Raw genomic sequence first — 12,963 nt, forward strand, 5'->3', positions numbered from 1 at the left:
CGCCAGCAGTCATTACTGTGCAGTTTTTCTTTTTATTCACCACATCTGGTAATTGTTGCCATTCCAGACAGATGTGTTTGAGCATTATAGACACAGAGCACGGGCATTCATCCGACTGGGTTCTTCTAGAGATTGCTCATGCTGAGGCCCGTTACTTAGCTAATCATTCTAAGGCTTTGCAGATACGAAACTTGGGAGTTTATTTTTCAGTCTTTCAATCTTTGTAGTATTTTGGGGTGCAAGTGTGTGACCATGCACAGGGTAGTAATCTAAAAATTACTATTTGTACAAGCTTCTTTCCCTAGAGGCGAGTAATCATGAAGTCATACAGCATTTTAAAGCTTTAGCATAACATTTACTGGTTATTACCTATGGACTTTCTTTTCATTTTCTTTGAGCAGTATCTTTTAGGTTGTTGTTTTATGTATATACTTTAAAAGCCATGGTTGGATTTGGATTTTTGTGATTAACTTATCACCACTGAGGAGATAAATTATTCACCTGAATCTAAGGGATGTTCTCATGTGTGTACACTGTGTGTGTAAATAAATAGGACCAGCTGGGTCAAAGGCTAGTTACTGAGCAATGAGCAAGTCAAACAAGCTCACGGGGCTGAACTATTGATCACATTACTCCTAATTTGTTTTCCTTGTCTAAACTTATCATCTGCACCATAAATTAGCAAAGAAAGACTGGGTCAAAGTCCTTTGAGTAATCGGGTAGGCAGTATATCTGAGGGATTCCTAGAGCTGAACATACTTTTCTTGCACCTTTTTTGGTCCTGTTCTTTCTGGTTTAGTTGCCATGGTAACAACATCCTTGGCCTAGTTGTGAGTGACCCCTAGATCAAAAACCGTGTAGTCTGAGAACAAATGAACAAGCAAACAAAATGTATCCTACTGGTTGTGAATGTATTTCCTTTATTTATTAAGTTTGAATCACTGACAGGAGTCTTAATAGCTTACAACATGATCTTTTTGGTTTAATCAGTTTATTACATTGTGACATCTTGGGGTGAAATACACAGTATTAATAATTTATGTTGTTTTTTGCTTTTGAGGTTTACCTTTGTGTTACCCATTCAATTTTGAGATGTTTATTCATTGTTTTATTGCATGTCAGAGCAATTTGCCTTTGTGCACGGTTAATCATTTATATAAAGAATCCCAAAGTTGAATATGGTCATCTGAATGTAGCGTTTGGAATAGGAGAAATGTTTTGTCTCTGGTCCAAGTAAATTCTTCAGTCTCAGTGACTGCAGGTTTCCCCAACATTTTAAACAGTACATTTACATTATAACCAGAACTAGCACTATTGCCTAACAATGGGCTGTGAGCTCAGTTTCATGATCTTTAAAATGCAAATTGTCATGACTGTTGATTAGTGGCCATGAGTACCATTCACAGAGAGTTGGCTGCAATCACTGGATTCTGTGATTGTGAACGACGTACTCTTAGGACACCTGGGTGAAAATCAAATCTCAGTGATCACAACTTGGTGGACAAACACAGCAAGTTCACCCAGGAGGATATGAAAAATAATAGGTTAGCTTTCTTCAGTTTTATAGTCAACAGTAAACCACTGCATAGGGATCACTAAGGTTTGACTCTAATCATCCACTGGAGCAAAAACTAGATATCACTAGGGCACTACAACACAGAGCTAACATCATCCCCACAGACACAGACAGGCCACAGAAGAACATCATAACGAAAAGCCCTGAGTAAATGTGGTTACCCTAGCTGGATATTTGTCAAAAGTTGGAAAGTACCTTAAATATGGTCAAAGTGATACCAGAGAAAAGGACAACCAATTCCTAAATGAAAACCTTCACTAATCCCTTAATATCAGAACAGGTGAGACACATTTTCTCAAAACACTGTCACTGTTGTTTTCAAACACCAAATTGTGCTACACTGAAAATTGGTAGACCCCAAGATTTAGTTCCCCCAACAAAGAGTAATATAATCTATGTTGTTAAGTGCCATGGACATTACAATGAGTTATTTATCAGAGAAACCAATCACCCTCTGGCTAAGCACAACACAGAACTACCTCATCAGGCCAGGACTCTGCAGTCTGTTTACATCTGCACTCCAGTGGTCACTTTTTCAATGTTGATGTTGATCCATCCAATGATTGATGTGCACATCCTGGACAGTGAGGAATCCTAATTTGAGTGAGGAGTCAAGGATGCCATTTATGTGAAAAAAAGAGAGAGTGTCTCTGAACTGAGGAGGGGGCAACTTTCACTGTCTTACAATGCTGTGATTGTGGCCATGACAATTTGCATATTAACGATCATGAAACTGAGCTCACGGCCCATTGTTAGGCAACGGTGGTAGTTTCGGGCATTATGCAGATGTACAGTTTAAAAGGTTGAGAATTCCACTGACAGCTGATACTGAAGAAGTCACTTGGAGGTGTGACGAGACATTTCTCCTGCTGAAAGTGCTACTTCCAGATGAACAGAGTCAACTTTCTGGGGTCAGAGCAATTTTTATTTGGTTAAAGTTTTAGGGAGTATCTCTATCTGTTGCCTTAATATATCCTTTCTTTAGTTTTTATTATTTTCGGGGGGTTTTTATTATGTATTGTCATTTTTATTATGCCAGAACCTGACTGCATCATGTCTGCCCTTGTGGTTTAGTAGTGTTGGCTTGTTTGGGGAAAATAACAGTCTACTGTTATGTAGCTATCAACACTATGAGAGCGTGGTAGCTAAACATAAGCTTACATCAATGCACAACTGTTGGCCGTGGCAGATTGTAGTGATAATTCCTGCTATGCTCCACCTTTTACTATGAAGGTATTTGATACATTGTTGTTAACGCTGCTTTATTCAGACCAACCAGTATTACATTTTTTCTTGAAAGTTTTCCATTGCGTTATTCTCTATGCTGTAAGATTGAAACCTAAAGTTGAAGAAGAAAGTGTTGGCATGATATCTATCAAAACATTTTTAATTATTTTCTATTAACTGTAAAAATCTATAATCTGTGTAGGGTAGAGATAAGAAAAACATGATCTTACTTTGGGGTAAAAATGTATTATTGCAAGGGGTGTATGTTTACCTGGCTGAAATAACATTTTGCTTGGATAGGGGCATGATATGCAGAGACAGTAAAAACAAAACATTAATTGAAACAAATTGAAAGTTGTCAAAATTGAAACAGAAAGTAGTAGTCTCTAGAATCAGTCAGGCTTTCTATTTTTAGACCTTCTTTAAGTGCCCTCCTTTTTTTCAAATGCAGTCTTTTTGATAAAACTTGCATGTCAAGGCTAAGTTGATATATGTCTGATGATAGTGAGGTTATTAGATTATTTATTCTGGATTCTTTATTTCATAGTTGAGAAAGTTTTTTTTTTTGCTACAGAAGATATTAGGAACTTTATAGTATATATTGCATTGTTCTCTGGCAGAATGTCATCAAGTATTTCACTGCAGCCAAGAATGGGTATTGTCGGGATTTCAATGCTGAAATTATTTATCAATACCTATACTTTTCCATAAGTCTGTTGATGTTTTTTTTTTCAATTCCTGGTCTAAATTAATAACAGAACAGTAGTTATGCCTACCATTGACACTTTGGGCTTCGAGGACCTAAGGAACATTTTCATGTTAAAAAAAAATAAGACAGTGAAATAGAGACATTGTAGTTTTTAGGACATATATTTCAGTGTATTTTAACACTCCTATTTTGAACTATCTAATTTGCCAGCATGAAGGTAACTTAGAGTGACATGGGTGTAGTCAATCAAGGCATAAGTGTATGTTGTTGTTGTTGTTGTTGTTTTTTAACAGTTTCTTTCAACTTGGAAATAAGGTTCTACCATAGAGGGAAACAAAGTAGAATGAAAGTGCTGCATCACAACCAGTGTTGGGAAGGTTACTTTTAAAATGTATTCCACTACAGATTACAGAATACATGCCCCAAAATGTATTTTGTAATAGATTCCGTTACATTACTCAATGAGAGTAACGTATTCTGAATACTTTGGATTACTTAATATATTATCAAGCTTTTTACAACTACATGAATCTACTATTGATGTGTGATTTATTACTATTACTGAAGAATACTCGCCATACCAATACCAACTACATTTTTAAATCTTAATATAAATGAGTAACAGTAGGGTGGACATTACATAAGGCTAGGGCTGCTCAATTAATCGAATTTTAATCACGATTACGATCTGGGCTTTCAACGATCATTAAAAATGACTGAGCCGATTATTAGCCCCTCCCTCATTTATTCGCGACACCTTAAAGGCCGGTCCGTGAAAATATTGTCGGGCATAAACCGGCCCGTGGCGCAAAAAAGGTTGGAGACCGCTGATTAAGAGGACCCGAGGGAAGCTCGGAAAGCTAAGCAGAAGTTATTTGGAGAGTGACTGCCGTTGGTTGAAAAGAGAGTTTAAAAAAAAAACTTCAGTGGTGTTGCACACCATTTTATATTATTTTTTTTAAGTCATTGTTAACCCTTTAAAGCCGGTCAGAGCAGCATGCTACGTTTTGCGTAACTATTTTTAAATCCCTGTAGAACCCGAACCGTGTAAGCTAGCGCAATAATTTGTTTTGCATATGAAACCGGAGGAGTTGTACTTACATCTGATGCCATCAGCTTGTCCTCGGTCACGGTTTCCTTCCACATATAGCTTTGCAAAAATTGCATAAAAAGCGCTTGCAGGAACAAAAACATAATATTCCAGAAACACGCTTTGCCGTTCCTATCAGCTGTTCGTAACACTTCCCACAGTGAAATGATGCACATGCTGTTTTCTTTGCAAATTTGCAGCATAGGATTGTTTTATGTTTTTCCTGCAGTATATAAAAATTGCTGTATCTCCAAAATAAAACTATGAAGACACTCAAAATAAATTTCCTGTGGTGGGAAACTATTTTTTGCAACTTTATTGTATTTAAAGTTTTGAGGGATAAACCTCTTAAATTTCTCCAAGTAGAAATATATGTAAACAAAACAAAAGCGATTTTCAATTTTTTTTGTAGTTTATTGCACTTTTTTGCAATTTATGTAATTACTATGGACTTAATGCATACATATTATTAAAATATGGGCTATAACAGTTGTATTGATGTATAGCAACTTGAAATGCTCCCACAAATGGCACTACAGCATGTAAAAAAAAAAAAAAAAGCTCTGGTGGACTTGGTTCTATAGTAGGTCTTAAAGGGTTAAATAAATATCGTCAAATAATCGTGATCTCAATTTCAGTGAAAATAATCGTGATTATCATTTTTGCCATAATCGAGCAGCCCTACATAAGGCTGCACTTTTTGCAGCAGTCTCGTATAGAAAACTATTCCACGCGTATATAAAACGTATTAAAGGTGACCTCTGGCTAATACTTCGGGTTCTGTGTTGGGCTCGCAAACGAAAACTAGCTTTACTTTATTGTCTGGGTCAACTTTGCTAGTGAGAGGCAGAGAGAGGCGTTGAAAGGCTGCTCCAACGGAACTTATTGTTTCAGAGGAAAACGCGAACACAGTGTACTGTTCAGTAGGGCTGGGCTATATCATACCGCTCACGGTAATACCGGTGTAATGTTGGGCAACGATAAGAAAATGAAATATCGCGATAGAATATTGGTAAAACGCGCATGAGAAGTGCCTATGTTTACATACGCACATGGCAGTGACGCAGAATGAGAAGAGCGAAAGTGGATCGTTGAATGAAACGGATTAAACAGAATTGGTTTGTAAAAATGCTGCAATGTCAGTGGTGTGGAACTGGTTTGGCTTTCGTCCGTCAGATATTCAACAAAGCACTATTTTTGGTAGTGCATGCTAGTGGGCCGTCGTTATAGCCGTGTTTTTTTTTTTTTGGAAAATATGGCACACTTAAAATCAATCCTTTGATTTTCTGAAAATCGACAGTTCCCCTTATAATCCCGTGTGCCTTATGTATGAATTCTGGTTGTGTTTACTGACCTGGAAACGATTTTATGTGGTACACGGCGCTCGAAAATCTGTCAAATGTTTCAGTACGACTTTGCTAAGCTACGAAGCCGCACCGCTTGATGGATTGTCGGAGCATTACGGCTATTGTAGGAAGGCGTCTCGCGGAGTGATATGTGCTGTGCTTCAACATAATATTACCGTATTGTGTGTGTATAACCTCTTTTTAAGTTTTGTGGATATTATACATGGTTATGCTGAGGATATGTCGGCCAATTTCCACTGGAAATGCCTTTTGGTTAAACTGTCAGCAAGGAATTTGCACTGTAAATTTTTTCATATAACTGTAATGCACTTTAAAAAAGCTGCTTGTTTAAGTGAAAATACATTGATGTGTTGTTTTTTTTTTTGCACTAATAAAGTTGAGGAGTTGTACAGTATTTTGTCTAGTGTCAATTATATCATCACTTATATCGTTATCGCCAATTTTCAAATGTATATCGTGATAAATATTTTTGGTCATATCGCCCTGCTCTACTGTTCAGTCTTAATAGCTTACTTAAAACTGGGCTAAACTGCCCATGAGACTACATTCTTTAAGGCTATGCCTGTTACGCTCTGCCTATTGCCTTCATATTAAATAATTTTTAGAACAATCATTTTGAAAAAATATTTCATCATGTTATTATGCGATCTGCAAGTAGAGGTGACATGGCCCGCGAGATTGAGACACAGGCATTAGAGCCTCTTAATGTGTGTTTTGTATGTTTTGTTTCCACTGGCGTGGACTTACCAAAGATAGAGAGGACATAGCCTAACATATGAAACAGGAAAAGACCGCTGTGTAATCCATTTATTTCAACAAAGTAACTGTATTCTGAATACCACCTTTTTAAACGGTAACAGTAACGGAATTTAGTTACTCATATCAGAGTCTGTGTGTTGTTCATATGAAAACATCAGTGCCTTTACATAGATGGATATCACCTCAATTGGTAAATATACACAAGATAAAAAGATACACATAAATGCTTTTCAGAGAGGACAGAGGTGCGAGTCTGTGCGTGTACCCTGAAACATTTATGTCACAAGTGTTGGTAATGAAATGAAGATGAAATGAGATGAAAATATAATAAGGCAGATTCAATTTTGCATATTTCTTAAGTGTGAACAGTATGGTTTGTCCTTTGAGTGATCGCTTACATACTTTGTTTAAGGTCAGGGATAAATTTGCTTATGAAACTGAGTAGCAGTACAAAATAACAGATGAAATATGATATATAAAGTAGCTTTATATTGGAATTACCTATTCTTGCCAAAAATTATAGATGATCAGCTAGCTGGGATGACATGCAATGAAATTCTGAATTGATACTGATTTTATTTAATTTTATTTATTTATTCTTACCCCACCCACCCACTATAAATTGGTACATCTTAGGGCTGTGCGATATGACCAAAATCTTATATCCCGATATAAGACATGTATCGTCCCGATAATGATATAAATCACAAAAATTTTACATTTTCTGTAAATTCTGTGAATCTCGGGCAGCTCAACTTGCGTGAAGTGTTTCCAGCTGAGCGTCATGTACCTACCTGGAGTTGAGTGTTTTAACCGATGCATGAAATTATACATTTTTAGACATAAGTTGTAACGGCTGCCGTTTTCTTTGTGAGTATTTATCACACAGCGTGCTGCAGGGAAAAGCCTGTTCTAACGTTTGAGTCTAAGGTGTATTTTTTTAGCACCTGAGGGCTCTTTTTTGCTTCTCATCCGTAAATACTCTGCATACTCTTTCACGTGATTCAGTTTATTTTGAAAAGTCTCAACAGGATCTTGAGCTTTATTGTGAAAGGTTTATGTGGAAAATACATAAGCGGACTCGCGATGGTTTTACTGTCGTTCTTGCTAACGACAACGCATAAAAACAGGCGCTTGCCCGTTTTTTATGTGGTTATATTAAATATAAGAGAAAGAGAGAACTTTAAGAAATTAATAGAGCCACTACAGTGACCATCAAAACGATGAAAAAAATCTTGCTGTAAACAGTTTATTTTGCGACACCACGACACAAACGATAGCGTAAACTGAAACGACAGATGTTTTTAATATCGTCATCCAATATATATTGTTATATATACAGCCCTAGTGCATCTCATGTCAATAGTCTTCACAATATTCTAAACAATATGCAAGCATATATAGTACAGTTAAATATATATACTATGCCAGAAATATTGTTGTAACTGGACTGTTAAATGATGATGTCTGAAGATGACATTTTGGTATAAAATGCAACATTTTACTACAGATGAAATATTTGTTAGATTAATTAACTCCCAATTAATTGTTACTACCAGGTACCCATTTCACTATCTTTTTAAGTTTTTTGTTCTTGAAATTGTAATTACCCCCCCCCCCCCCCCCCCCCCCCCCCCACACACACACACAACTCAGTGTAAAAGTTGGCAAATTGCCTGTTCCATGTGTTCTCTTATTTTGCACCCCGTAGATTTTGGCTACTCCAATACTCTGATGATTAATGGAAGCACTCTCAGACGTTCATGCAGAATCTCTGTGTGCTACAACCTCTTCTTCTGACCCAGCCCCCCAGTCTAAATGCAATTCTTTTGCATCCCCCTTCTCTCTGCTATCATCCCCCTCCCTTCCTTCCTTCTTTGCTGTGACTGAATATGATCTCCCCCACCCTTCCAATGTCATAGCCGTTGGTTTGGCCTTCTCTGTATTTGGTGTAGATTGGAGCTTTGTCACTCTAGCAGCTGCTGTATTGTAACTGGGAATGGTGCATATGGCACATGGACTGGGAAGTGAGTCTGTGAGAACAGCATCATTGTTTGGCTGTTGCACGAAAGTGATGCTGCTTGTTTTATTTAGCAAAAATAAACATTGTGCGTTGCACTCACAAGTCACTTGACAAGTATACTTTGCACAGTGTGGCTCTTGTTTTTGTGTTTTGACATCTGACCGTTTTTAAAGTGCCTACCTTTTCATGAACATGATATTTTAAGAGAGATGTCAACTTGCTTAAAATTATATAATATATTGTATTATATTATGTATTGGTACAAAATTATATAATGTGGTGGTATATGGTGAATTGGAGACTGAAATTCTAGGATGCCTTTTTTTAATGCTTTAAGGAAAAACATAAAGCCATGAAATGTTGAGAATGCGTTCTCAATGCATTCCATGCATGTGAAGAGTTGCTTCCCAGCACGTTTTAAAGTTTGCCACCTGCTCCAGGTTCTTGGAGCGGCCTACAGCTCTCAGAAACAGAAGAATTGTAGTCATCAGCTGTAGTTCTGTAGTGGATGGTAGAGTCAGAGCTTGTCTGACTGCTTGAAGAGAGACTTGAGAAAGCTGATGGACAATTGATTGACAGCTACCACAGCAGCAAATTGACAAGCCTGAACACTAAAACCAGCAAACTGCTTAAGTGATATGCTGGGAAGCAGGGCTTTAGCTTAACTTTGTTAGCTTATAACACTGGTGTTACAGAGGTTACTAGTGTTGCGAGTTCCATGTAGCACAGACCAAAAAGTTGCAGCCCAAAAATGAAATGTCTGTTAGAATCTCTAAAAACCAAAAACAGTGCAGTTCATTACTTAAACACACTGACAAACGACAGTAATGCATACAATGAACACACAATAACAAAAATATTTTCAGACAAACATTTTTATTTGTTAGTGAAAATTTAAACAGAATAACTTGTATTAGTGTGTATGTGTAATACATAGGTATGTGTTAAGAAGTTTGTGTCATACTGCATGTATGTATATGTGTTTTAGAGAGATGTATGTGTCTGTATACAACACATCCATAATTCTGTGTGTCCGTATGTGTGTGTGGAAAGTTACACCACCAGCACATCTGCTGCCCACTGCTTTAATCGAGGCTTCCATGTCCTCTCAGAAGGGGACAACCTTTGTTTCTGCTGTTTGGCCTGGATTATTCAAATGGGCAGCCTTCCCTATTGATTCTGACCATATCTTCTGTAGTAGACACATGAAGGCTGCTGTGAGTGGTGTTCTTAATATGTTTTTGTGCAGAAAATCCTCACTCACACTGAGCAAAGGAGATTTTCAGTACAAGCAGTATTTCAACCAATTGTGGGATGTTCTGAAATATAAGAAGGCAATTATTTTTACATAGCACAGACATGGCTTTGTAAATATTGAAGAATGTCAAATTCTGTCCACACACCTCAAACTCCCAACAGTATGGCTCTTTGGTGAGGGTTGCCTACCACAGCCTTAGTTAGGACTTGTCCTTAAAGGTGGTCCTGACGAGCATTTTCAGCAGCTGCCATTCTCGAAGGACCCGCTCTAGCTGATATCCACCACTTTGTTAATAGAGTAACAGAAGGAAAAAAGGAAGGAAGAAAACTCTGGCACTACGGTCTTAAGTGAGTGGGCGATAGTGCCAGCATGCTCTGGTTGTTGTTTAAAGATGATTGCATCCCTGGGTGTTTGTTAACATTATCTCTTTTAAATATCTTGTTTCCCCCGACATAAGAATTGCTTGATTTGCCCTTTTTCGCTGCTTCTGAGCAATATTAACAAAATAAAAGATGTGCCGCACTGTACTTATATAAACTTTTCCTTTCTAGTCAGACAGTTGGTGCAGGTTTTATGTGTCTTTTATCCCGATGGCCTTGTTTTCTTACGTTCTCATTTAAGTGTTTAAAATATCACTCCATTTTTTTCAGTATGAAAGTACAGCTTCCAAATTCCATTAGATTCTCTGAGCCATTTGCACATACGTCTACCAGTGGACTGGCAGCAAACACAAAGGAACTGTGGGAATTGTTGTGGAATTTAAGGCTAATTACGTTGATATGCTAACAATTTGTTATCACAACAGACTACAACTACTCTGCGGCATTACAGCAAGCCATTCCTTAACAACAACAAAAAAAAAGCGGCTTGCAAAGCTGTCACACGAGTGCTATGTATACAAAATAATTTATTGCACAGAGTTTATTTTCATCGCATGTGCACTATACAGCTCTTGAAAGTCAACTTTTTGCACTGCTTTTTCAAACTCACTATTGTACACTCACTGTTACACTGATAGGTGATCCCATGATCACACAGTGTAACAGACATTGGATGCCTAACATTGTTTGCTACACCAGTCTGTTAAGGTCACACGACACTGTCAATTAGACATAGACCACATAACGCCAGTCCTCCTAACAGCTGAAATCAGACATACCCAGGTCACTGATTTAAGAGTGCCACAGTATGTTTGCAATATTAGTCACACTTGCATCTGTGACAGCCATTGTCAATATGAACTAGTGAAGTTTAACTGTTGTCACTAATATCAAATATCAATAGTGTGAATATGCATTTGCTTCAGCAATACTGAAAGAGTTGTTTACAGCACCTAGTCCAGTTTTAGAAAACTAAGGTTCTCTTCTTGATTGTGAATTATAAAAATGTGTAGATGAGCATATAATCTTAGTGCAAATTAAAAACAAAATTAGTGTGATAAAGTGTCATTGTGTTAGACACACATTTTTGCTGTGTGATGCATGCTTTACTAAGCTGAACAGTTCATGCACGTGCACAATAATTGTGTCCGCTTATCTTTTAATATAACTGTATGCGTTCAGGCTTGTGAAATGATATTAGGTCAGATCAGTTAGGAAGATTTACAGCTTCTAATGGAAAGTGACTAGAACACAGATTCAGACACTAAGCTGATACTTTAAGATGCCATCAGATTAATTAGGAAAAAAGTGCATGTCTAGGGTTTTAACCTCTTAAATGCTCACACGTTCACTTTACCGGAGATACTTCTTGCCGCACTAACTAAAGGTCTTATAATATCCTGTATCCTATTCTTACCTCAGAGAGATTTACCTAAGCTTTCTTTTCTCTTTCCTCCACAACATTCTTTGTTCTTTTCTTGTTTGGTCAGCATTAGCACCTCAGCACTGTATATTTTGCAAATCAAGCATCTTATTTCAATATAGGTTACATCTGTGGTTCAAACTTATTTTGAGACAGATGCCCAAAAATGCATCTTTGGGAATGTTACTTTACCTTAGACAGGTAACAGTAATGATACTAAGGATCCCAAGGATAGATGTTGTTAGCATTACACTTCATTAGTGGTTACCTTAGCAAGGTCAGTTGTAAATCCACATGTTCAACTGTACATCTTTAAAACCTGGCAGTGATGTCACTCTCAGCTTACACACGTTCTAGTAGTAAAGTCAGAAGAGAAGGAAAAATGCCTTATTTTAGTCCTTAGCAAGGTATAGCACAGCGCTTGTTTTCTTGTATTTATTTATTTTTTTATTTATTTTTTGTGCTTAAAAACACCATTACAGCATGTTCATAGATAGGGCTGTGTTTAGGGCTCAAACGATTCATCGAGTAATTTTAATAATTTGATTATTAAAAAATTCTTGACACAAATTCTTTGCTTTGCTGCTTCATTTAACACACGGCTCCATACCGCACCAGAGTTGGAAATGCGATCCACATTGGCGACTAAAAACAGACTGCAATAGAAGCGTATTTAGGAGCAGCGTATGAGTAAAACATTTGATAACATTAAGCTCACTGACACTGATAACCCAACAGCAGGAGACATGATGACGGTGCCGTAGTTTAACATGGAGTCGGAGTCTGTTTACACACCATGAAGAGCAAAGAGGTGGAAATGTTAGTGAGATGTTGAGCTCAGGTTGAGTAAAAGAAAATGTGTTTCTAGTGCAGGGGTAGGCAACTCCAGGCCTCGAGTGCCGGTGTCCTGGAGGTTTTAGATGTGTCCATGATCCATCACAGCTGATTTAAAGGGCTAAATGACTCCTCAGCATTTCTTGAAGTTCTCCAGAGGTCTGGTAATGAACTAATCATTTGATTCAGGTGTGTTAACCCAGGGTGGGATCTAAAACCTGCAGGACACCGGCACTCGAGGCCTGGAGTTGCCTATCCCTGTTCTAGTGTCTAAAACAACAGCGCTGTTCCTGTAATCACCATTCAAACCTTTACTG

This window comes from Astatotilapia calliptera, chromosome 4 (assembly GCF_900246225.1).
Source record: "Astatotilapia calliptera chromosome 4, fAstCal1.2, whole genome shotgun sequence".
NCBI lineage: Eukaryota > Metazoa > Chordata > Actinopteri > Cichliformes > Cichlidae > Astatotilapia > Astatotilapia calliptera.